The sequence below is a fragment of the Budorcas taxicolor genome, chromosome X (genome assembly GCF_023091745.1).
Source record: "Budorcas taxicolor isolate Tak-1 chromosome X, Takin1.1, whole genome shotgun sequence".
In the NCBI taxonomy this organism is placed as follows: domain Eukaryota; kingdom Metazoa; phylum Chordata; class Mammalia; order Artiodactyla; family Bovidae; genus Budorcas; species Budorcas taxicolor.
The window spans coordinates 66,928,963-66,954,946 of NC_068935.1; the positions used below are offsets into that span (position 1 = coordinate 66,928,963).

Genomic DNA, 25,984 nt, shown 5'->3' on the forward strand with positions numbered 1-25,984 from the left:
ATCAAACACTGCATCATATTTGTGGAGGAGTCAAGGAACGCTGAGTAGTAGCTTTCATTTAGAAATTGACAGTGACTTTTTATACAGAAAGAGATATGTCTTCTCATCCAGTTTCTCTTAGGGTCACATAGAATCCTTAAGATAAATTTTTAATTATATACTCCTAATCTTTAGGTATTTATAAAATAAAAATTTAAGTAGGTCCATTCTGAAAAGAATTCACTGAATATATATATATATATATATATATATATATATATATATATATATATATATATAATGATTTGGTCTACTATGAAACATTTAAAATGTATAGCCTTCATAAAAAAAGGAATTCATATTCTTATAAATGCAAGCAGTCATTATGTTGCCCTCATAACATTCAATGGTGTATGCACAATGTAAAATAATGTAGACTTAGTAGTATCTATTTCTATGCTTTATAGTAAATATTCAAAGCATGACTATAAATTTATTAACCCAAGCTGAGTGCCAGCAAATACTGAAGGAGAGGGTTGACTAGTATTTTCAGTGGCTCTATTCTTCAATAGTATGTACTTTATATTTTATTTACACAGTGATATTATTATAAATTAATGACAAAGGATTATACCCTGACAAAAACAAAAGAGTGATGTAATTTGGCTACTTGTTAGACTTTTTCATGTTCAAGATGATAGGGAATATAAAACAGTTATAAGTAATCTGGAAAAAATTGCAAGTATATGGTATTGAAGGTGTACATAGTTCTTAAACTCAATGAAATACACCATTAGAAAAAAAGGCCCATCATATATGAGTTTGTATTATTAAACTGGATAGTATCTTGTAATTAGGAATGAGGTATAACACTAAGAGTAAGATAAAAATGAGACAGCAGTACACAGGCTGCTCCACAGAGACAGAGAACCTAAATTATAAACAAGAAAGTAGCTCTCATTTCATAATCTTGAAGATGTATCTCTGATGTCCAGAAGCAAAATAATGCATTAATATGCAAAAGATGAAATAGAACATCTACGTCTGTGTTTGCTAAGTCACTATAGTTACATCTGACTCATTGGGACCCTATGGACTGTAGCTTGCCAAGCTCCTCTGCCCATAGGATTCTTCAGGAAAGAATACTGGAGTGGGTTGCCATTACCTTCTCCAGGGGATCTTCAAGACCCAGGAATGTAACTTGTATCTCTAATGTCTCCTGCATTGGCAGGAGGGTTCCTTACAATTAGTGCCACATGGAAAGCCCGGAACAGTGCTCGCTTCGGCAGCACATATACTAAAATTGGAACAATACAGAGAAGATTAGCATGGCCCCTGGGCAAGGATGACACGCAAATTCGTGAAGCGTTTCATATTTTTAATTTGTTTCCATTTCTTACAGAAAACATTGAGGTCTCTGTACTGAAATTCAGCAAATACTATGAATAAAAAACTCAAACCAACTGCTGAGTTTCATTAAAAAAAAAAAAAAAAGAAAGAAAGAAAGAAAGCCCGGAACATCTATAAAAACTAACTTATTTCTACATGATGATCTGTACCCGCAGAGTTTGTTGTGGCTACAAGCTACAAGTCCTTTCATTATAGGGGACTGGAATGCAAAAGTAGAAAGTCAGGAAATACCTGGAGTAACAGGCAAATTTGGCCTTGGAGTAGAGAATAAAGCAGGGCAAAGGCTAACAGAGTTTTGCCAAGAAAATGCACTGGTCATAGCAAACACCCTCTTCCAACAACACAAGAGAAGACTCTACACATGGACATCATCAGATGGTCAACACCAAAATAAGATTGATTATGTTCTTTGCAGCCAAAGATGGAGAAGCTCTATTCAGTCAGCAAAAACAAGACCAGGAGCTGACTGTGGCTCAGATCATGAACTCCTTATTGCCAAATTCAGACTGAAATTGAAGAAAGTAGGGAAAACCACTAGACCATTCAGGTATGACCTAAATCAAATCCCTTATGATTATACAGTGGAAGTGATAAATAGATTCAAGGGATAAGATCTGACAGAGTGCCTGAAGAACTATGGATGGAGGTTTGTGACACTGTACAGGAGGCAGGGATCAAGACCATCCCCAAGAAAAAGAAATGCAAAAAAGCAAAATGATTGTCTGAGGAGACCTTACAAACAGCTGTGAAAAGAAGAGAAGCAAAAGGCAAAAGAGAAAAGGAAAGATATACCCATATGAATGCAGAGTTCCAAAGATTAGTAAGGAAAGATAAGAAAGCCTTCCTCAGTGATCAATGCAAAGAAATAGAGGAAAACAATAGAATTGGAAAGACTAGGGATCTCTTCAAGAAAATTAAGAGATCCCAAGGGGACATTTAATGCAAAGATCGGCTCAATAAAGGACAGAAATGATACGGACCTAACAGAAGCAGTATATATTAAGAAGAGGTAGCAAGAATACATGGAATAACTATACAGAAAAGCTCCATGTCATGACCCAGACAATCACGATGGTGTGATCACTCACCTAGAGCCACACATCCTGGAATGCCAAGTCCAGTGGGCCTTAGGAAGCATCACTATGAACAAAGCTAGTGGAGGTGATGGAATTCCAGTTGAGCTATTTGAAATCCTAAAAGATGATGCTGTGAAAGTGCTGCACTCAATATGCCAGCAAACTTGGAAAACTCAGCAGTGGCCACAGGACTGGAAAAGGTCAGTTTCATTCCAATCCCAAAGTAGGGCAATGAAAAAGAATGTTCAAACTACCACAGAATTGCACTCATCTCACACACTAGCAAAGTAATGCTCAAAATTATCCAAGCCAGGCTTCAGCAATACATGAACTGTGAACTTCCAGATGTTCAAGCTGGACTTACAAAAGGCAGAGGAACCAGAGATCAAATTGCAGACATCCATTGGATCATAGAGAAAGCAAGAGAGTTCCAGAAAAACATCTACTTCTGCTTTATTGACTACACCAAAGCCTTTGACTGTGTGGATCAGAAGAAACTGTGGGAAATTCTTAAGGAGACGGGAATACCAGACCACCTGACCTGCCTCCTGAGAAATCTGTATGGAAGTCAAGAAGCAACAGTTAGAACTGGACATGGAACAACAGACTGGTTCCAAATCAGGAAAGGAGTACCTCAAGGCTGTATACTGTCACTCTGCTTATTTAACTTATATGCAGATTACATCATGAGACATGGATATGATGCATCATATACATATGATATGAATCTTATGGTAACCACAAACTAAACCCCTAAAATAGATACACACACATAAAAAGAAAAAGGAATCCAAATATAACAATAAAGATAGTCATCAAATTCCAAGGGCAGAGAGCAAAAGAAGAAAAAAAGGATTGCAAAACAACCCCTAAACAATTAAGAATATGGCAACAAGTACACACCTACAAATAAAGGTAAATAAACTACATGCTCCATTCAAAAGATGTAGTGTGGTTGGAATGGATAAAAAACAAAGCCCACCTACACACTCCCTACTACAGACTCACTACAGATCTAAAGACAGAGTGAAAGTGAGGAGATGGAAAACGCCTCCATGTAAACAGAAATAATAAATAAAAGAAGCTGGGGTAGCAATGTTTATACTATACAAAACAGATTTAAAGCAAAGATGTAATAAAAATCAAAGAAGGACATTATATAATGATAAAGGGATCAATCCCACAAGAAGGTACCACAATATTAAATATATATGCATTGAAACACAGGGGCACCTAAATACATATAGCAAATATTAATAAAAATGAAAGGAGAAATTGACACTAACAAAATAGTTGTGGGAAATTTTAACACCTCAGTTACATCGATAGACAGATTATCCAGATATTCTATTATCCAGATAGAAAATCAAAAAGAAAATACTGGCCTTAAATGACACATTGTTGTTATTGTTTTTTTAGTCACAAGTTATGTTTGACTCTTGCGACCCCATAGACTGCAGCCCGCAAGGCTCCTCTGTCCATGGGATTCTCTAGGCAAGAATACTGGAGTGGGTTGCCATTTACTTCTCCAGGGGATCTTCACAACTCAGGGAGCAAACCCACATCTCCTGCATTGGCAGGTGGATTCTTTGCCACTGAGCCACCAGGAAAGCCCAATTTGGTAACATGTCTGTCTAAACAATTTGTCCATTTTACATTTATTTTTTTCTTTTCTTATTATTGAGTTTTGAGTATTCTTTTTATATTCTAGATACAGTGCTTTACCAGACATATGAGTTGAAAATCCTTTTCATAGTGTATAGCATCCTTTCATTCCTTTACAATTTTCTGGAAAATTGAACTTTTAAATTTTGTTGAAGTTCAATTTTTATCAAGTGTTTCTTACATGGATAATACTCTTCTTGTAGTAAATGATAAATCTGCATCTAACTGAAGGTCACAAAGATTTTTCTTCATCTAGTAGTATATGTTTTTAGGATTTATATTTAGTTCTATTCTCCATTTGAGTTAATTTTGTATATGATACAAGAAATGAATTAAAATTAACAATTTTTCTTTTGGACTTCTATATCTAATTTTCCCCACAACATTTGGTGAAAAGAATATCCTTTCTTCATACCAGGTCTTCCCTGATAGCTCAGTTGGTAAAGAATCCACCTTCAAAGCAGGAGACCCAGGTTCAGTCCCTGGGTTGGGAAGATCCCCTAGAAGACAGAATGGCTACCCACTCCAGTATTCTTGCTGGGAGAATTCCATGGACTGGGGAGCCTGGCAAGCTACCGTCTATGGGATCTTAAAGAGTCAGACCTGACTGAGTGACTTTCACTTTCAAAGAAATAAAACCATGAGTCTCTGGCCAACTGATTTTTGACAAGGATGCCAAGACCATTCCACGGGGAAATAATAGTCTCTTTATGTGATTTTGGGTCAACTGGACATTCACATGCAAAAGAATTGTTCCCTAACATGACATCATACACAGAAAGTAATTCAAAATGGATCAAACTACCAAATTTAAGAATTAAAATTATAGTATTCTTAAAAAATATGTGTGAATCTTCATAATCTTGGATTTGACAAGTGATTCTTACACATGACATATATATTATGAATAAAATAAAGACAAGTAATTTTGATGTCAACAAAATTTTTCAAATCTGTGCTTCAAAGGACACCATGAATAAAATGAAAAGACAATCCACAGAATGGAATAAAATATTTGAAAATCATATATATGATAAAAATATGTTTTCAGGATATATAGAAACTCATAATTCAATAACAAATATATATATATATATTTAAAAAAATAGGACCCTAGTAGACATTTATCCATGAAAGATATACAATGACCAAAAAGTACATAGAAAGATGCTCAACATCATTAGTCATCAAGGAAATAGATGTCAAAACTATTAATTTAATATTATTTCATAACCATCAGGATGGCTATGCAGAAGTCAAATAATGACAAGTGTCAAGGAGGATGTGGAGAAATAGGAAACCTCATACACTGCAGGTGGGAATATAAAATTATGCAGTCACTTTGGGAAGCAATCTGTAGTTCTTCAAGTAATTAAACATCAAATAACCATATAATGCAGCAACTCCATTCGTAGGTATATATCCAAGAGAAATGGAGCTATACCTCTATGTATACAAATGTTCATAGCGTCATTATTCATAATAAGCAAAATGTGTAACTAACTTATACATCCACCAACTGACAAATATCCAAACAAAATGCAGTATATCCATACAATGTGATGTTACTCAGTCATGAAAAGAATGAAGTACTGATACATGCTACAATATAGATTAACCTTGAAATCATTATATAAATTAAATGAATATAGTTACAAAAGTCTATGTATTATTTGATTCTGTTCATATGAAATGTATAGGATAGAGGAATCTATAGATACTTAAGTAGATTAGTGGTTTCTTAAGACTAGAGAGAAAATTATACAGTCACTTTGGAAAAAAGACTGCAGTTCTTCAACTGTAGGCAGTTGAAGGAGTAAGCAGGTGATAACCACAGAGTACAGTGTTAACTTCTATGGTGATAAAAATTATCCAAAACAGCTGTTATTGTTGTACATATCTATACTTAAAACTATTACTTGTGTAGCTTAATGGGTAAATTATATCTCAATAAAACTGTTAAAAAATACCCTGGGCAAAAAACACCCTGGGCCCTGATAACTTTAGTGAGCTTTCCTGGTAGACAACATTTCATACATGTCATCATAGTTTTTGGTGGATAAATTAGATGAGTCTCGTGTGACTCCAATGGGAGTGGACTTTAGAACCTTGTATTAATACTTCCACTAGAATTCAAATCATATGCCTTTTCCTTTTATTAATTTAATTTTATTTTGTATCCCTTCATTGCAATAAATCATAGCTTTGAGTATTATTATGTGCTGAGTTCAGTGAATCCTCCTAGAGAATTATTGGACTTGGATATTGTCTTAGCGATCCCAAATACAAGAAGTTGGGCTTAAATTTTTCGAAACATTGAATAAAATATATAAAATCCTTGGCAATTTCTATTGAATATACTTACCTTTGTTATCAATCTGTTGCACAGAGTGTTGTTCTTCAGTTTCCTTTCTTTGGCTATGTGGAGGTGATAGAAAAATAGTCCTCCAAAAACCTATGAATATATTAAATAGAATCAATTATTTTCCAATTCCTAAAAAGTAAGATTATAGAAGGTAATACTTTATATTATATGATTCTGAAGTGAAAAAAAAATCTGATAATACTATTTTTCTTCAAATATATATATTAGTAATGGTGATCCAATTTTCATGGAGTTTATTAAAGCAAGATTGAAGATGAACTTAACAATATTCTAGTATATACTGGTGCTATTTTTGCCCCATATAAATATTCAAAAGATTCTCAGTTAACTCTAAAAGAATTTGTAGTGAGTTCTTGTCCTAATTAATGAAATACTGGCTATAAAATTGGCTAATAAGCACCCATGGGATGAATATTATCAAAACAGAAAAAGTGACAAGTGTTGGTGAGGATGTGGAGAAATTAGACCCTTATGAACTATGGGTGGGCAGGTAAAATGGTACAGTGATTATTAAAAAACAGTATGGCAGTTCCTTAAAAAATTAAAATTAGAATTATTTTGAAAGTGAAAGTGAAGTCGCTCAGTCGTGTCCGACTCTTTGCATCCCCATGGACTGTAGCCAACCAGGCTCCTCTGTCTATGGGATTCTCCAGGCAAGAATACTGGAGTGGGTTGCCATTTAATTACTTTACATACCACTAATTCTACTTCTGAGTATATACCCAAAAGAGTTGAAAACAAAACCTTCAAGATATATTTTTACAACCTTTTTTGGCATTATTCACATTAGCCAAAATGTGGAAGTTACCCAAATGTCCATCAACAGCTAACAGACAAGCAAATTGTGGTATATCCAACACTCTTTAGCCTTAAAAAGCGAGAAAATTCTGACACATGCAACAATATGGATCAACCCCAAGGACATTATGCTAATTGAAAGAAATCATGCACAGAAAGACAACTACTGCATTTGAGATTAATATTTATATGAGATACTTCATTTCGGTCACTCAATCGTGTCCGACTCTTTGCAACCCCATGAACCACAGCATGCCAGGCCTCCCTGTTCATCACCAATTCCCAGAGTTCACTCAGACTCACGTCCATCGAGTCAGTGATGCCATCCAGCCATCCCATCCTCTGTTGTCCCCTTCTCCTCCTGCCCTCTATCTTTCCTAGCATCAGGGTCTTTGCTGGGATACTTAGACTAGTAAAAATTACAGAGACAAAGAGTATGATGGTAGTTAGCAGAGCTTGGGTGAAATGGGGAAAGGGGAAGGTTATTTTTTGATGGGGACAGAGTTTTAGTTCTATAACTTTTAAATTAATTAAGTTCTTAAAGAGACAGGAGTACCAAACTACCTTACGTGGCTCATGAGAAACCTGTATGCAGGTTAAGAAGCAATAGTTAAATCAGACATGGAACAACCAACTGGTTCAAAATTAGGAAAAGAGTATGACGAGACTATATTGTTACCCTGTTTATTTAACTTATATGCATAGTGCATCATGCAAAATGCCAGACTGGATGAATCAGAAGCAGGAATCAAGATAGCTTGGAGAAATAGCAACAATTGCTATGATGTGCTCAGATATGCAGGTGATACCAATCTAATGGCAGAAAGTGAAGAGGAACTAAAGAGCCTCTCAATGAGGGTGAAAGAGTAGAGTGAAAAAGGCTTGAAACTCAACATTCAAAAAACTAAGAGAATGGCATCCAGTCCCATTACTTCATGGCAAATAGAAGGGGGAAAAGTGGAAGTGGTGACAAATTTAATTTTCTTGGGCTCCCAAATCACTGTGGATTGTGACTGCAGCCATGAAATTAAAAGACACTTATTACTTGGAAGTAAACTATGACACACCTAAACAGCATATTGGACTTCCCAGGTGGCACTGGCGGTAAAGAATCCGCCTGCCAATGCTGGAGACACAAGATACGTGGGTTCGATTCCTGGGTGGGGAAGATATACTGGAGTAGGAAATGGCAACTCACTCCAGTATTCTGCCTGGAAAATTCCATGGACAGAGAAGCCTGGTGGGCTACAGTCCACGTGGCCGCAAAGAGTAGAACACAACTGAGTACAGTCAGACAGCATATTAAAAAGCAGAGACACCACTTTACTGACAAAGGTCCATATAGCGAAGCTATGGTTTTTCTAGCAGTCATGTACGGATGTGAGAGTTGAATCATAAAGAAGACTGAGTGTGGAAGAAGTGATGCTTTTAAATTGTGGTGCTAGAGAAGACACTTGACAGTCCCTTGGATGGTAAGGAGATCAAATCTGTCAATCCTAAAGGAAATTAGTCCTGAATGCTCATTGGAAGGACTGTTCCTGAAGCTCCTATACTTCGGCCACCTGATGTGATCATCTGACACATTGGGAAAGACCCTGATGCTGGGAAAGATTGAAGGCAAAAGGAGAAGGGGGCAGCAGAGGATAAAATGATTAGACGGCATCACCCACTCAGTGGACATGAGTTTCAGCAAACTCTGGAAGACAGTGGAGGACAGAGGAGGCTGGTATGCTACAGTTCATGGCATCATAAAAAGTCAGAAACGACTTAGAGACTGAAAACAACAGCACAATTAAAACAGTTTTGGAGATTGGTTGAAGAAAAATGTGAAGGCACTTGCTACTGAATTGTACACTTAAAAATTGTAGATACAGTAACTTTTATGTTATGTATATTTTACTAGAGTTTTTTTTTTTAATGCCTAACAATAGGCTATGGAGGAGGAGCAAGGACTATGTGTTCATGTCAGACACAATGAAGACTGCAGTTCAATGATTCTAAAATGATAGTACTTGGTGTAAAAATTTAAAGTGCAACATAAATTCTAAACATCACTATGACTTATTAGCAAAGAAGTTAAGAAAGTGAGTTAATATTATGAGTGAGTTTTGGACTGTTCTCAGGAAATGCATTTTATAAAAAAGATAAAGTTTTTGCAACCAACTGTTCTTTGATTAAGAAAATAAATCATTATAATTTAGGGTCCACAGTCTCAGGAGCAAATAGACTTAATTCTGAGTCTGGGAGATTTAGCAAGGGCTTTCCTGGTGGCTCGGAGAAGGCAATTGGAGCCCACTCCAGTACTCTTTCCTGGAAAATTCCATGGGTGGAGGAGCCTAGTAGGCTGCAGTCCATGGGGTTGCTAAGAGTCGGACAGGACTGAGTGACTTCACTTTCACTTTCACTTTCATGCATTGGAGAAGGAAATGGCAACCCACTCCAGTGTTCTTGCCTGGAGAGTCCCAGGGAAGGGGGAGCCTGTTGGACTGCTGTCTATGGGGTCGCACAGAGTCGGACACAACTGAATTGATTTAGCAGTTCCTGGTGGCTCAGTGGTAAGAGAATCTGACTGCCAGTGTAGGAGATATGTGTTTGATCCCTGGGTTTGGAAGATCCCCTGGAGGAGGGCACAGCAACCCACTCCAGTATTCTTACCTGGAGAATCCCATAGAAGTCCTTAGGGTTGCAAAGAGTCAGACATGACTGAAGAGACATAGCATGCACACAAGCTGACTTTGCTCATTTGGGAGTGAACATGAGATGAACAGCACACAGAGAATTTCTTCTTTACCTGTGACCTTCATTTTTATTTCTGGGATTTCTTTTTATCAACATTTAGGTTATCAGTTTATATTTTCAATATGCAACACCAGAAGATGGGTGAAAGCAGCTAGAAAAAATTTGATTTTATCTACCTGTGGATTGACCAATTCATGTTTTATATTAAGGATCCATAAATTAGATAATTACAGTCCAAACTATTTGGACTGTAATTTAAACAAATATTTAAAATGCATCAAAATCTTAGAAAAATCTGAAAAAGTAATCTATTACTTTCATGTGTAATAATATTCTCACCTCAATTGATTATAAACTTTATGAAGCTATGGCTGTGGTCAAGATAACACTAGACTAGGATTTTCTATGCTGTAGCTTAGCCACTAATTACCTACATGACATTTAGTGAAGTAATGTATTTAAGCCTCAGTTTCCTTGGTTTTGAAGCAAGTACAGTAAGCTATACTGTAATAGCAATCTTGGAAGGAGAGAAGTGAGCAATCTTAAAGAGAGATCTCAGTTCCTTGCCCAGGAATTAAACCTGGGTAACCCAGATTAAAACCAGGAGTCCTCATCACTAGACCACCAGGGGCTAGAGGCTAGAAGCAAAGTGGCCCTGGCTCTTGCCCCCTGTTTAAAAGCAAGAAGTTTCAAGGAAGCAAAAACTGTAAAAATAGGTACAAAGTTTATTAGTAGAGACTCAGCACGATGTATGGGAGAGTACACAGGAAAACAGTTTGTTTATCTAATTCAGAAGCAGGGCAGGGATATACACCCAGAGAAAAAGGGTATGGGCACACTCTCTAATGAGGAGGAGTGCAGTAAGTCAGAAACCAGGCAGAGACACAGCAGGAGTGGAGTACAGGCATCCTTAGTGAGGAGGAGCACAGTAAGGAGGTAATGTAAATCAGTGATAGAGGACAGTCCTTCCTGGTCTTTGTTTACCTTTGGCCAATTATCTTGTTTCTTTCTACATGCCTGACTGGTCCATGGATCCTCCTCAGGGTGCTTGTGCAATTGTTTTGTGAGACGGATTCCACCACAGAGGCCTATGGGTGCATGTCCACACTTACTAAGGGATGGGGTCCCCTCCTTTTTAGATCCCCAAGAAGGCTTCCTGCACATTTGAAGACAGGGAGGTCCTCCTTGATCTCAGGAGTGGGCATTTTATCCTCTTGCTTTAGCAGAGCTCAGCTTTTGCTACCAGCTTTATATCCTTGCAGTGTCTGAGTGAGAAACAAAGGCTCAGTTTTACTATATCTGATAAATACCAGGTGTCTAGCTCAGAAGCTCACTGTGTCCTATCTCATTAGTTCTTTCTAAATTAGAGAACATGAGGTAAAATGAGGGTTGAGATACAAGTAACATAATTAAACTGATTAAGAACTGCAAGGAGATCCAACCAGTCAATCCTAAAGGAAATCATTCCTGAATATTCATTGGAAGGACTGATGTTGAAGCTGAAACTCCAATACTTTGGCTACCTGATATAAAGAACTGACTCATTTGAAAAGACCCTGATGCTGGGAAAGATTGAAGACAGGAGGAGAAGGAGACAACAGGGGGTGAGATGGTTGGATGGCATCACCGACTCGATGGACATGAGCTTGAGCAAGCCCCGGGAGATGGTGATGGACAGGGAAGTCTGGAGTGCTGCAGTCCATGGGGTTGCAAAGAGTTGGACACAACTGAGTGACTGAACTGAACTGAACTAAAGAACTCAGGCTCTGGAGTCAGATAAACCTAGGGTCAAAGTCCAGGGTAAGTCACTGGAACACCTTAGCTTCACTTTTCTCACTGTAAAATTGGGATAGTACATATCTTTGGAGAAGGGAATGGCTACCCACTCCAGTATTCTGGCCTGGAGAATTCCATGGACAGAGGAACCTGGTGAGCTGAAGTTCATGGGGTCACGAAGAGTTGGACATGACTGAGCAACTAACACTAACACGACTGAGTGATTTTCAGTTTCAGTCTTCACATATCTCTTAGAGCTGAAAGATAGTATGTCTTTAACAGCAAAGACTTGGAAACATGGATTCACAGCATGACTCATTTATTGTGTTAGCTTAGTTACATAACTTCCTTGTGGCTCAGTTTCTTCATTGGTAAAACAGATATAATACTGCCTACTTCCTAGGGTTATTATGAGGTATTAAAGAATTAATACACATAAAAGTAGTGAACTAGTATTAATTAATTAGCACCAATGCAGGAGATGCAAGAGATGTGAATTTGATCCTTGGGTTGGGAAGATTCCACTGGAGAAGGAAATGGAAACCCACTCTAGTATTCTTGCTTGGAAAATTCCATGGGCAGAGGAGCCTGGTGGGTTATAGTCCACGGGGTTGCAAAGAGGAAAATGCGACTGAGCACACATGCAAAATGCATGAAATGGTTCCTGGCTGTGAGATATAAAGTTCAGCTATTATCAGTAAAGGGGGATAACAATGGTAAATGGATTAGAGGTAATAATTTATATGATTTGTGTAGCATGGTAGTTGACACTCTGTATCAGATGCTATTATTATTTTTAAACTAATGGTATTTGAAAGAGTGAAAGGTGCTATAAAAGTATTGTTATATAAGGTATATACATTTATGTATTTATTATAATTTATGTTGAGCATCCTGGAGAAGGAAATGACAACCCATTCCAGTGTTCTTGCCTGGAAAATCCCATGGACAGAGGAGCCTGGTAGGCTACAGTCCATGGGGTCACAAACAGAGACAACTGAATGACTTCACTTTAGCTTTATGTTGAGCATACAGTAGGCATTTGACTGACAAAATGTTACAAAGTAAATTAATAACAATGCAGTTAAGTCCCTAAGAAGTAGTTATGCTATTTCACTGGACTTTTATCAGATGATGATAAAAATGTTAAAAACTGAAGCTGGATGACAAATGTTCATCTTTATACCCTCCATGGTGATTAATGCAACTATTATAAGATAGCTAGGGGCTTCCTAGGTGACTCAGTGGTAAGGAATCCACCTGCCATGCAGGAGATGTGAATTCGATCCCTGGGTCAGGAAGATACCCTGGAGGAGGAAATGACAACCCACTCCAATATTCTTGTTTGGAAAATTGCATGGACGGGGTGGTCCTAAGATGGTGGAGAAATAGGACGGGGAGACCACCTTCTTCCCCACAAATTCACTGAAAGATCATTTGAACGATGAGCAAATTCCACAAAATAACTTCTGAACGCTGGCAGAGGACACCAGGCACCCAGAAAGGCAGCCCATTCTCTTTGAAAGGAGATAGGACAAAATATAAAAGATAAAAAGAGAAACAAAAGAGTTGAGGATGGACACCCATCCTGGGGAGGGGGTCGTGAAGGAGGAGATGTTTCCAAACACCAGGAAACCCTCTCACCAGTGGGTCTGTGGGGAGTTTTGGAATCTCAGAGGGCAACATATCCAGGAGGAAAAAAAAAGAAAATGCACAGATTACCCGCCTAACTACAACTCCCAGCAGAGAAGTAGCCCAGATGCTCACGTCTGCCAGTAGTGAGCAGGGGTTGAACAGGGAGGTGCGGGCTGCATGTTTAGGGCAAGGACCGGGCGTGAATGCCCTGAGGACAGTCTTAGGGAGCTAACATGAGATAGCAACCCAAACTGTGGGATAGCCAGAGAGAGTGAGGAAAAAAAAAAGGGGGAGAGAGAAAACCTTCCCGTGTAAAGCTCCAAGGCATAGCCTGGTCTGATCACAGAACAAAGGATTCAGTGAATACCAGAGGAGAGCTAGCAGGCTGCAGACTGGCCCTCCCCATGCTGGAGGCAGAGAGGCAGGCAGGCAACAGCCAGAGCCAGAAGGCTAGGGGCAATCTCAGCCCCAGAGATGGCATCCTCCACCAAACTGTGAGCAGGCTTCCCGTAGCTAACCAAGTCTTCCTGGGATCCTGGACAGTGACATCCACCAGAAGGGTCACAGTCAGAGATCAGCTCCCCAGAAGAGACACATGGCACACATGAGACAGCATTCTATCTGCACACCCAGGAAACCAAGGGGATGGGGCCAGGGAGGTGATAAGATGCACTGCACACCTGATCGCCAAGCACCTGGTTGCCTGAGCTGCTCAGACCTAGGAAGGGCACAAAATGCAGGCACAACTGAATCTGTGCCTTTGTGGAGTGCCTGAAAACCTGAATGAGAGCAGCTTAGACCTGGGAAGTGCACGCAACCCAAGGCCCACTTTACATAGTTCCTCTGCACAGCAACCTGGAGCCTGAGCTGAGCAGTGTAGACTGGGAAAGCACACACACCATGACTGGGGGCAAACCCAGAGTGGCCCAGGCACTGTGAGGACTCCGCACACATGCCAGTGATATTTGTTTGCAGGTTTCCTCCCTCCCCACCGCACAACTGAACAAGTGAGGCTAAATAAGTGACCACCTTTGCCCCTTTGTGTCAGGACGGAAATTAGACACTGAAGAGACTCGCAAACAGAAGAAGCCAAAATGAACAAATAAGAGGGAACTGCTTTGGAAGTGACAGGTACAACAGATTAAAACCCTGAGTTAGCACTGACTACATTGGAAGGGGTCTATAGACCTTGAGAAGTATAAGCTGTAACAAAGAACTATCTGAAACTAAACTGACCCTCAACAACTCCAGAGAAACTCCTAGATATATTTTACTATTATCATTTTTTAATTTTTAAGTTTTTATTACTCCTTTAATTTTCATTTTTATAACCTACGATTATCTTGCAAAATAAAGACCCTATTTTTAAAGGAAACTTCATATATTTTTTAATAATTTTTGTGATTTTGTTGTTTTTTTTAATATTGTATTTTTGAGAGTCTAAACTCCACTCTAGATTTTTAACCTTTGCTTTCTGGTATTTGTTATCAATTTTGTACATTTAAGAATCCAATCTTCAGTACCCATTTTTACTTAGGAGAGTGATTACTGGCTTGATTTCTCTCTTCCCCTATACTCTCCTTCTTCTCGCCCAAGTCACCTCTTATCTCCACCCTCCATCTTCTCATCTCTACCCAACTCTGTGAATCTCTTTGGGTGTTCTGGGCCGTGGAGAACACTTAGGGAACTCATTACTGGCTAGATCTGTCTCTTTCCTTTTGACTCCCCCTCTTCTCCTCCTGGTTACCTCTATCTCCTTCCTCCTTCCTCTCTTTTCTATGTAACTCCATGAACCTCTCTGAGTGTTCCAGACTGTGGAGAGCACATAGGGAATTGATTACTGGCTCAATTGCTCTTTCTCCTTTTGATTTCCCCTCTTCTCCTCCTGTTCACCTCTAACTCCTTCCTCAGTCGTCTCTTCTCCATGTAACTCTGTAAACCTCTCTGGGTGTCCCTCACTGTGGAGAATCTTTTCCACATTAACCTTGATGTTTTATCACCTGTGCTGTATGGATGGAGAAGTCTTGAGGCTACTGTAAGAATAAGACTGAAAGGCAGAGGCAGGAGACTTAAATACAAAACTTGAGACCACCAAAAACTCCTGACTCCAGGGAATATTAATCAACAAGAGCTCATTCAAAAGCCTCCATACCTACACTGAAAACAAGCACCACCCAAGAGCCAACAAGTTCCAGATCAAGACATACCACACTAATTCTCCAACAATGTCAGAACATAACCCTGAGCATTAAAATACAGGTGGCCAAAAGTCACAAGAAACCCATAGATACCTCAAGACTCACTACTGGATACTTCATTGAACCCCAGAGAGAAGAGATCCAGTTCCACCCACCATAACACCGATAAAAGATTTCTTAACCTGGCAACCTTGACAAGCTAATCATCCAACTCAACCCACACGGAGGAACCTCCACAATAAAGAGAAACCACAAATTTCCAACATACAGAAAGGCCACCCCAAACACAGCAATCTAAACAAGATGAAAAGGCAGATAATATTCAGCAGGTAAAGGAACATGATAAATGCCCACAAAACCAAACAAAAGGGGAGGAGATAGGGAGTCTACCTAAAAATAATTCTGAACGATTGTAGTAAAAATGATTCAAAATCTTGAAAATGAAATGGAGTAACAGATAAATAGTCTGGAGACAAGGATTGAGAAGATGCAAGAAATGTTTATCAAGGACCTAGAGAAAAAAAAAGAAGAGTCAATCAATAATGAATAATGCAAGGACTGAGATCAAAAACACTCTGGAGGGAACCAACAGTAGAATAACTGAGGCAGCAGACAGGATAAGTGAGGTGGAAATAGAATGGTAAAAATAAATGAAGCAGAGAGGGAAAAAGAAAAAATAATTGAAAAAAATGATGACAATCTCAGAGACCTCTGGGACAATGTCAAATGCCCCAGCATTCTAATCATAGGAGTCCCACAAGAAGAAGACAAAAACAAAGGTCATGAGAAAATACTTGAGAAGATAACAGCTGAAAACTTCCCTAATTTGGGGAAAGGAATAGTCGCCCAAGTCCAAGAAGCCCATAGAGTCCAAAACAGGATAAAACCAAGGTGAAACACCCCAAGACACATATTAATCAAATTAACAAAGGTCAAACACAAAGAACAAATATTACAAGCAGCAAGGGAAAAACAACAACACAAGGGGATTCCCATAAGGATAACAGCTGGTCTTTCAATAGAAACTCTTCAGGCCAGGAGGGAATGGCAGGACATACTTAAAGTGATGAAAGAGAAAAACCTACAACTCAGATTACTGTACCCAGCAAGGATCTCATTCAAATATGAAGGAGAATCAGAAACTTTACAGACAAGCCAAAGCTGAGAGAATTCAGCACCACCAAACCAGCTTTTCAATAAATGCTAAAGGATCTTCTCTAGACAGGAAACACAGAAAAGGCTTATAAAATCAAACCCCAAACAACAAAGTAAATGGCAATGGGATCATACTTATCAATAATTACCTTAAAGGTAAAAGTGTTAAATGCCCCAACCAAAAGAGAAAGACTGGCTGAATGGATTAAAAAAAAGAAAGCCACTATATATGCTGTCTACAAGAGATGCACCTCAACACAAGGGATACATACAGACTGAAAGTGAAGGGCTGAAAAAAGATTTCAAGCAAACGGAGGCCAAAAGAAAGCAGAAACAGCACTACTCAAATAAGATAAAATAGACTTTGAAATAAAGGCTGTGAAAAGAGACAAAGAAGGACACTACATCATGATCAAAGGATCAATCCATGAAGAAGCTATAACAATTATAAATATATATGCACCCAACATAGGAGCATAACACTATGTAAGGCAAATGCTAACAAGTATAAAAGGGGAAATTAACAGTAACACAATAATACTGGGAGACTTTAACACCCCACTCACACCTATGGATAGATCAACTAAACAGAAAATTAGCAAGGAAGCACAAACTTTAAATGATACAATGGACCAATTAGACCTAATTGATATCTACTGGACATTTCACCACAAAACAATGAGTTTCATGTTTTTCTTAAGTGCACATGGAACCTTGTCCAGGACAGATCACATCCTGGGCCATAAATCTAGCTTTGGTAAATTCAAAAAATTTGAAATCATTCCAAGCATCTTTTCTGATCGCAATGCAGTAAGATTAGATGTCAACTATAGGAAAAAAAAAAAAATATATATATATATATAAATAGAAACATATGGAGGCTAAAAAACATGCTTCTGAGTAACCAGCAAATAACAGAAGAAATCAAAAAAGAAATAAAAATATGCATAGAACAGAATGAAAAAGAAACACAACAATCTAAACCTATGGGATTCAGTAAAAGCAGTTGTAAGGGGAAGGTTCATAGCAATACAAGCTTACCTCAAAAAACAAGAGAAAAATCAAATAAACAACCTAACTCTACACCTAAAGCAAGTAACAAAAGAAGAAATGAAGAACCCCAGGATTAGTAGAAAGAAAGAAATAATTAAAATTAGGGCAGAAATTAATGAAATAGAAACAAAGGAGAACAGCAAAAATCAACAAAGCCAAAAGCTGGTTCTTTGAGAAGATAAATAAAATAGACAAACCATTAGCCAGATTTGTTGAGAAAAAAAAGGAGAAGAATCAGATCAACAAAATTAGAAATGAAAATGGAGAAATCACAACAGACAATAGAGAAATACAAAGGATCATAAGAGACTACTATCAGCAACTATATGTCAATAAAATGGACAACTAGGAATAAATGGACAAATTCTTAGAAAAGTATAACACTCCAGAGGGGCAGTCCTAAGATAGCAGAGGAATAGGAAGGGGAGACCACTTTCCCCCCCACGAATCCATCAAAAGAACATTTAAACGTTGAGTAAATGCCACAAAACAACTTCTGAATGCCGGCAGAGGACATCAGGCACCCAGAAAAGCAGCCATTGTCTTCAAAAGGGGATAGGGAAAAAAGAGACAAAAGAGGTAGGGATGGAGCTCCGTCCCAGGAATGAAGTCTTAAAAGGAGAGAAGTTTCCAAACACGAGGAAACACTCTTACTGCCAAGACTGTGGTGAGCCTTGGAAGCACAGAGGGAAACATAACAGGGAGGAAAAATAAATAAATAATTAAAACCCACAGATTATAAGCCCAATGGTAACTCCCCCAGCAGAGAAGCAGCACAGATGCCTGCATCCCCCACTAGCAAGTGGGGGCTAGGCAGGGAGGTATGGGCTGTATTGCTTAGAGTAAGGATCAGGCCTGAATGGCCCGAGGGTTATCAGAGCAAACTAACGTGGGCTAGCAAATCAGACTGTGGGATAGCTACCACGTGAAAAGCTCTAACTTAAGACACCACCAGGACCGTGCACAGAACAAAGGACTGAACAGAATTAGCTGGTTGCAGACCATCTCCCTCTGGTGACAGGCAGCCAGAGCCAGAAGGGGGCAATCAGAGCCCAGAGAGACATTATCTACCAAACTGCAAGCAGGCTTCTTTGCTAAGACTTCTTGGGGTTCTGGACAATCATCATCTACCTGAGAAGGTGTAGCGGTTGTACACCCAGAAAACTGAGCAGCAGGGATGGGAGAGGCAGTAAGTGGCAGCGACCACACTTGCCAAACACCTCATCACCTGAGCTGCTCAGACATGGGAAGGGCACAAAACGCAGGCCCAACTGAGTCTGCACCTCTGAGGACTACCTGAGTGCCTGAACCTGAGTGGCTTAGACCTGGGAGGTGCACGTAGCCCAGGACTGGCCTCTGATGGTTGCCGGTGGAGCAACCTACAGCCTGAGCTGTGTTGGCAGGGTGGGCACATGCGCCGTGAGCGAGGGCAGGCCCAGTGTGGCCGAGACACTGCAAGCACACGCCAGTGTTATTTGTTTGCAGCATCTCTCCCTCCCCACAGTGCAACTAAACAAGTGAGCCTAAAAAAAGTGTCCACCACCGCCCTCCTTGTGTCAGGGTGGAAATCAGACACTGAAGAGACCAGCAAACAGATGAAGCTAAAACAGAAGGAACTGCCTTGGAAGTGACAGGTGCAACAGATTAAAACCCTGTCATTAGTACTGATTACATAGGAAGGGGCCTATAGATCTTGAGAAATATAAGCCAGACCAAGGAACTATCCGAAAATAAACTGACCCCACAATACCCACAACAACACTAGAGAAAGTACCAGACAAATTTTTATTATTTTTACAATCATTCTTTTTTTTCTTTTTTAAAACTTTTTAAAATTTTTAAGTCCTCTCTTACTCCTTTAATTTTCATTTTTATAACCTATTACTTTGCAAATAAAAGACGCTACTTTGTAAAGCAAACTTCATATATATACATTTTTTTCAAAATAATTTTTGTGACTTTGTTTTTCTTCTTCTTCTTCTTCTTTTCTTTAATATTGTATTTTTGAAAATCCAACCTCTACTCTAGATTTTTAATCTTTGCTTTTTGGTATTTGTTATCAATCTTGTACCTTTAAAAACCCAATCTTCAGTACCCATTTTTACTTGGGAGCAAGATTACTGGCTTGACTGCTCTCTCCTCCTTTGGACACTCCTTTTTCTCCACCAGGTCGCCTCTGTCTCCTCCCTCCCCCTTCTCTTCTTTACCCAACTCTGTGAATCTCTGTGTGTTCCAGACAGTGGAGAACACTTAGAGAACTGATTACTGGATGGATCTGTCTCTCTCCTTTTCATTACCCCCTTTTATCCTCCTGGCCAACTCTGTCTCCTTCCTCCCTCTTCTCTGTACAATTCTGTGAACATCTCTGAGCAGTCCAGACTGTGGAACACACATAAGGAAATGATTACTGGCTAGCTTATTCTCTCCTCTTTTGATTCCACCTCATGTCATTCGGGTCACTTCTAACACCCTCCTCCCTATTCTCTTCTCCATGTAACTCTGTGAACCTCTCTGGGTGTCCCTCACAGTGGATAAACTTTTTATCTTTAACCTAGATGTTTTATCATGGGTGCTGTATAGAAGGAGAAGTCTTCAGACTACTGCAAAAATAAGACTGAAAACCAGAAGCAGGAGGCTTAAGTCCAAATCCTGAGAACATCAGAGAACTCCTGACTCCAAGGCAACATTAATTGATAGGAGCCCATAAAACGCCTCCATACCTACACTGAAACCAAGCACCACTCAAGGGCCAATAAGTTCCAGAGCAAGACATACCATGCAAATTCTCCAGCAACACAGGAACACAGCCCTGAGCTCCAATATACAGGCTGCCCAAAGTTACTCCAAAACCATTGACATCTCATAACTCATTACTGGACACTTCATTGCACTCCAGAGAGAAGAAATCCAGCTCCACCCACCAGAACACCAACACAAACTTCCCTAACCAAGAAACCTTGACATGCCACCCGTACAACCCCACCCACAGTGAAGAATCTCCACAATAAAGAGAACACCACACACTGCTAGAATACAGAAAGGACACCCCAAACACAGCAATATAAACAAGATGAAGAGACAGAGGAATACCCAGCAGGTAAAGGAACAGGAGAAGTGCCCACCAAAACAAAGAAAACAAGAAGAGATAGGGAATCTACCTGATAAAGAATTCCGAATAATGATAGTGAAAATGATCCAAAATCTTGAAATCAAAATGGAATCACAGATAAATAGCCTGGCAACAAGGATTGGGAAGATGCAAGAAAGGTTTAACAAGGACTTAGAAGAAATAAAGATGAGTCAATATATAATGAATAATGCAATAAATGAGATAAAAAGCACTCTGGAGGCAACAAATAGTAGAATAACGAAGGCAGAAGATAGGATTAGTGAAGTAGAAGATAGAATGTTAGAAATAAGTGAATCAGAGAGAAAAAATAAAAAAAACGAATTAAAAGAAATGAGGACAATCTCAGAGATGTCCAGGACAATATGAACCGCTCCAACATTCGAATCATAGGAGTCCCAGAGGAAGAAGACAGGAAGAAAGACCATGAGAAAATCCTTGAGGAGATAATAGTTGAAAACTTCCCTAAACTGGGGAAGGAAATAATCACCCAAGTCCAAGAAACCCAGAGTCCCAAACAGGATAAACTCAAGGCAAAACACACCAAGACACATATTAATCAAATTAACAAAGATCAAACACAAAGAACAAATATTAAAAGCAACAAGGGAAAAACAACAAATAACACACAAGGGGATTCCCATAAGGATAACAGCTGACCTTTCAATAGAAACTCTTCAGGCCAGGAGGGAATGGCAAGGATCTCTTTCAAATATGAAGGAGAAATCAAAAGCTTTACAGACAAGCAAAAGCTGAGAGAATTCAGCACCACCAAACCAGCTCTCCAACAAATGCTAAAGGATATTCTCTAGACAGGAAACACAAAAAGGGTGTAAAAACTCAAACCCAAAACAATAAAGTAAATGGCAACGGGATCATACTTGTTAATAATTACCTTAAACATAAATGGGTTGAATGCCCCAACCAAAAGATAAAGACTGGCTGAATGGATACAAAAACAAGACCCCTATATATGTTGTCTACAAGAGACCCACCTCAAAATAGGGGACACATACAGACTGAAAGTGAAGGGCTGGAAAATGATATTCCACACAAATAGAGACCAAAAGAAAGTTTGAGTAGCAATACTCATATCGGATGAAACAGACTTTAAAACAAAGGCTGTGAAAAGAGACAAAGAAGGACACTACATCATGATCAAAGGATCAATCCAGGAAGACGATATAACAATTAGAAATATATATATGCACCCAACATAGGAACACTGCAATATGTAAGACAAATACTAACAAGTATGAAAGGGTAAATTAACAATAACACAATAATAGTGGGAGACTTTAATACCTTACTCAGACCTATGGATAGATCAACTAAACAGAAAATTAACAAAGAAACACAAACTTTAAATGATACAATAGACCAGTTAGATTTAATTGATATCTATAGGACATTTCACCCCAAAACAATGAATTTCACCTTTTTCTCAAGTGCACACAGAACCTTCTCCAGGATAGATCACATCCTGGGCCATAAATCTAGCCTTGGTAAATTAAAAAAATGTGAAATCACTTCAAGCATCTTTTCTGACCATAATGCAGTAAGATTAGATCTCAATTACAGGAGAAAAACTATTAAAAAATGCCAACTCATGGAGGCTGAAAAACACGCTGTTGAATAATCAACAAATAACAGAAGAAATAAAAAAAGAAATCAACACAGAAATACAAAGGATCCTAAGAGACTACTATCAGCAATTATATGCCAATAAAATGGACAACGTGGAAGAAGTGGAAAAATTCTTAGAAAAGTACAAGTTTCCAAAACTGAAACAGGAAGAAATAGAAAATCTTAACAGACCCATCACAAGCACAGAAATTGAAACTGTAATCAGAAATCTTTCAGAAAACAAAAGCCCAGTTCCAGACGGCTTCACAGCTGAATTCTACCAAAAATTTAGAGAAGAACTAATACTGATCCTACTCAAACTCTTCCAGCAAATTGCAAAGGAAGGTAAACTTCCAAACTCATTCTATGAGGCCACCATCACCCGAATACCAAAACCTGACAAAGATGCCACAAAAAAAGAAAACTACAGGCCAATATCACTGATGATATCACTTGAAATTCTTAACAAAATTCTAGCATTCAGAATCTGATAACACATTAAAAAGATCATACACCATGATCAAGTGGGCTTTATCAGAGTAATGCAAGCATTCTTCAATATTCCCAAATCAATCAATGTGATACACCATATTAATAAATTGAAAAGTGAAAACCACATGATTATCTCAAAAGATGCAGAGAAAGCCTTTGACAAAATTCAACATCCATTTATGATGAAAACCCTCCAGAAAGCAGGCAGAGAAGGAACATACTTCATCATAATACACGCCATATATGATAAATCTCCAGCAAACATTATCCTCAATGGTGACAAACTGAAAGCAGTTCCCCTAAAGTCAGGAACAAGACAAGGGTGCCCACTCTCACCACTAGTATTCAACATATTTTGGAAGTTTTAGCCACATCAATCAGAGAAGAAAAAGACATAAAAGGAATCCAGATTGGAAAAGAAAATGTAAAATTCTCACTGTTTGCAGATGACATGATCCTCTACTTAGAAAACCCTAAAGACTCCAGCAGAAAATTACTAGACCTAATCAATGAATATAGTAAAGTTTCAGGATATAAAATTAACACACAGGAATCCCTTGCATTCCTATACACTAACAATGAGAAAACAGAAAGGAAAATTAAGGAAACAATTCCATTCACCATCGCAATAAAAAGAATAAAATACATAGGAATAAATCTACCTAAAGAAACAAAAGACCTATATATAGAAAACTATAAAACACTGATGAAAGAAATCAAAGAGGACACTAATAGATGGAGAAATATACTATGTTCTTGCATCAGATGAATCAGTACAGTAAAAATGAGTACACTACCCAAAGCAATCTGTAGATTCAATGCAATCCCTATCAAGCTACCAACAGTATTTTTCAGAGAACTAGAGCAAGTAATTTCACAGTCTGTATGGAAATACAAAAAACCTCTACTAGCCAAAGCAATCTTGAGAAAGAAGAACGAAACTGGAGGAATCAACCTGCCTGATTTCAGACTATATTACAAAGCTAGAGTCATCAAGACAGTATGGTACTGGCACAAAGACAGAAATATAGATCAATGGAACAAAGTAGAAACTCCAGAGATAAATCCATGCACCTATGGACACCTTATCTTTGACAAAGGAGGCAAGAATATACAATGAATAAAAGACTATCTCTAACACAAGTGGTTCTGGGAAAACTGGTCAACCACTTGTAAAGGGATGAAACTAGAACACTTTCTAACATCACACACAAAAATCAACTCAAAATGGATTAAAGATCTAAAGGTCAGACCAGAAACTATAAAACTACAAGAGGAAAACACAGGCAAAACACTGTCCAACATAAATCATAGCAGGATCCTCTATGACCCACCTCCCAGAGTAAAGGAAATACAAGCAAAAATAAACAAATGGGACCTAATGAAATCTAAAAGCTTTTGCACAACAAAGGAAACTATAAGCACGGTGAAAAGGCAGCATTCAGAATGGGAGATTATAGCAAGTAAAGGAACTGACAAATAATTAATCTCCAAACTATACAAGCATCTCCTATAGCTCAATTCCAGAAAAATAAATGACACAATCAAAAAGTGGTCCAAAGAACTAAACAGATGTTTCTCCAAAGAAGACATACAGATGGCTAACAAACATATGAAAAATGCTCAACATCACTCATTATCAGAGAAATGCAAATCAAAAGCACAATGAAGTACCATCTCATGCCCGTCAGAATGGCTGCTATCCAAAAGTCTACAAGCAATAAATGCTGGAGAGGGTGTGGAGAAAAGGGGACCCTGTTACACTGTTGGTGGGAATGCAAACTAGTACAGCCACTATGGAGAACAGTGTGAAGATTTCTTAAAAAACTGGAACTAGAACTGCCATATGACCCAGCAATCCTGCTGATGGGCATATACACTGTGGAAAACAGAATTGAAGGAGACACATGTAACCCAATGTTCATTGTAACACTGTTTATAATAGCCAGGATATGGAAGCAACCTAGATGTCCATCGGCAGATGAATGGATAAGAAAGCTGTGGTACATATACACAATGGAATATAATTCAGCTATTAGAAAGAATGCATGTGAATCAGTTCTAATGATGTAGATGAAACTGGAGCCTATTATACAGAGTGAAGTAAGTCAGAAAGAAAAACACCAATACAGTATATTAAGGCATATACATGGAATTTTTAAAAATGTAATGATGACCCTATATGCAAGACAGCAAAAGAGATACAGGTGTAGAGAACAGACTTTTGGACTCTGCGGGAGAAGGTGAGGGTGGGTTGATTTGAGAGAATAGCATTGAAACATGTATATTACCATATGTGAAATCTATCACCAGTCCAGTTTTGATGCATGAGAAAGGGCACTCAGGGGCGGTGCACTGGGACGACCCTGATGGATGGGATGGGGAGGGACATAGGAGGGGGTTTCAGGATGAGGGACACATGTACACCCATGGCTGATTCATGTCCATGTATGGCAAAAACCACTACTATATTGTAAAGTAATTAGCCTCCAATTAAAATAAATAAATTAATTTTAAAAATGTCATGGACATAGGAGCCTGGCAGGCTATAGTTCATGGAGTCACAAAGAGTGAGTCATGACTGAACAACTGAACACACAAACACACACACACACACACACACAGAATGGATAGCTAATTTCACTTCATTAGAACAGAATGGTATGGGGTTAGGAGAGATTTAACTTAGTGTTACTAAATTTGAATCCAGTGGAAAGAAACTTTAAAGAATTTTCCACCTTTCCTCATAAAAGGTAGCATGACTTTCTCACCACCCTACTAATACACTGTTTTATAAGAGAAAATCAGAATTTTTCTCACATTAGCTAATTCTTCCCAATATATTTGCTTTTTTAACTAGAAATCAGAG

General features: G+C 38.5%; 1 non-coding gene across 1 annotated transcript; it reads left to right on the forward strand.

Moving 5' to 3' along the window:
• The first annotated feature begins 1,252 nt into the window (after nucleotides 1-1,252).
• LOC128070703 (U6 spliceosomal RNA) lies at nucleotides 1,253-1,359 on the forward strand. The gene has a single exon (XR_008201673.1). It is a non-coding gene; the product is annotated as a U6 spliceosomal RNA (small nuclear RNA).
• The last annotated feature ends 24,625 nt before the right edge of the window (nucleotides 1,360-25,984 follow it).